We start from the raw sequence: 2,271 nt of genomic DNA on the forward strand, positions 1-2,271 counted from the left end.
TTTCTGCTGTATATATTTTTTCATCTATTTTGAAATGGAAATGCAATCATTGCATTAAAGTGCTGATTTAATAAGGTGCTTAAATAAATACCCATGTGCAACTTTAACTATTGGCTTCACATCCTCAAGAACCTTGCCAAATTGGGGTAGATATCTATAGGATTTTTATTTTGCTAGTCTAACCAGGTTTAGTTTAAAAACTGACTAGACACCATTTTAAGATTAGTTTGTAAAAATCTCTGTCCAAGGAAATGAGGGTGTGCAAAGCTTAAAGCTACCTGGATCTCTTTTCCCACCCCAAAAATAGCTTTTATAGCACCTCTCATCAAGAGTATCACTCTTTACAAGCATCAAATAACTCTTAATCTGAATAGATTACTAAGTAGATTCACATCCAATACTTGTTTAAATTCATATGCCAATTTTGTGGTTTTACAACCACATTTTGCTCTCCCCTCTTGCCATACAAAACACAGGAGAAACTGAATTCATACACACAATGCACAAAGACTTTGTGACAAAGTAGATTGAGAAAACAAAAATCTTTCAGTTAATACCTAAAAAGTGGTTTTTCTTTTATCTATTAATGGAGTTTGCCCAGGATCCATCTGAGAGGAGGTACGCTAAGTGCTGCATTAGGTGGGTTGTGTTGGTGAGTATCTGAGTGTCTGTTTGACAGTTTCAGTTTGACTGTGTGCTTGATTGTTTGAAGTGTGAATTAGGAGTGCTTTGTTTCAGCTGAGCCTTGAGTGGGCCTGCCTGTTATAAAAAGGGCAGTCAGCCGCAAACCAGCGGAGCAGTGAACAGCAGAGCGGCTAACAGAGGGAGTTTGCCTGGGGAGAGCCCACTAAGGCTTTCATCTTGCAGGCTTCTCTGCGTAGTTACTAGAACATCTGAGGAAGCTCTTAGAAGGAAGGTAATATGGATGGTGAGCGTTCAGCTGTTACCTGCACAGGGTGTGCCATGTTTGGCTTTGTTCCACAGACAGAAGCAACTTTGTCTGTACAAAGTGCAAGCTGGTCTCCATATTGAAAGAGAAGGTTCAAGGTCTGGAGAAACAAGTATTGACCCTGCGTTGCAAAAGAGAAACTGAAGATTTCCTGGATAGATGTCAGGATATGCTTCTATGGGCACAACATTCTGAAGATTCAGAGCAGGCTGCGCAGCGGGGACAGGAGGATGAAGAAATTTGGCAGCATGTGACCTCCAGAGGAAGAAAGGGAAGCGTCCACGTACCAGCAATGCAGATACAGGTAAGCAACAGTTTTCATGTTCTTTCCACAGGTATTAATGTGGAGAGTAGACTAGATACATCTGAGGGAAGGGAACAGAAGGAGACTCTGCCAACTGGAAGGCATGAGATGCACTGTCTTAGGGAAGGGAGTTCCACGACCACCACTCCCAGGAGAAGGAGGTGGGTGGTGGTCAGGGACTCTTTCCTCAGTGGGACTGAGTCATCCATCTGTCGTCCTGACCAGGAAAACAGAGAAGTCTGCTGCTTGCCACGAGCTAGGATTCACGATGTGATGGAGAGACTGCGGAGACTCATCAAGCCCTCAGATCGCTACCCCTTCCTGCTTCTCCACGTGGGCACCAATAATACTGCAAAGAATGACCTTGAGTAGATCACTGTGGACTACGTGGCTCTGGGAAGAAGGATAAAGGAGTTTGAGGCACAAGTGGTGTTCTCATCCATCCTCTCTGTGGAAGGAAAAGGCCTGGGTAGAGACCGCTGAATCATGAAAGTCAACAAATGGCTACGCAGGTGGTGGTGGAGAGAAGGCTTTGGATTCTTTGACCATGGGATGGTGTTCCAAGAAGGAGGAGTGCTAGGCAGAAACGGGCTCTATCTGATAGAGAGGGAAGAGCATCTTCGCAAGCAGGCTGGCTAACCTCGTGAGGAGGGCTTTAAACTAGGTTTGCTGGGGGAAGGTGACCAAAGCCCTGAGGTAAATGAGGAAGTAGGATACCAGGAGAAAGCACGAGCAACCAAGCATAAGAGGGGAGGGCTCCTGCCACATACTGAGAAAGTGGGAGTGTCATAAATATAAAGGGAAGGGTAAACACCTTTAAATCCCTCCTGGCCAGAGGAAAAACCCTTTCACCTGTGAAGGGTTAAAAAGCTAGGATAACCTCGCTGGCACCTGACCAAAATGACCAATGAGGAGACAAGATACTTTCAAAGCTGGAGGGGGGTGGGGAAAGGGTTCTCTGTCTGTGTTTTTTGCTGGGACCAGAGCAGGAATGCAGGTCAGAACTCCTGTAAAGGGT

Source organism: Dermochelys coriacea, chromosome 6 (assembly GCF_009764565.3).
Source record: "Dermochelys coriacea isolate rDerCor1 chromosome 6, rDerCor1.pri.v4, whole genome shotgun sequence".
NCBI classification, from domain to species: domain Eukaryota; kingdom Metazoa; phylum Chordata; order Testudines; family Dermochelyidae; genus Dermochelys; species Dermochelys coriacea.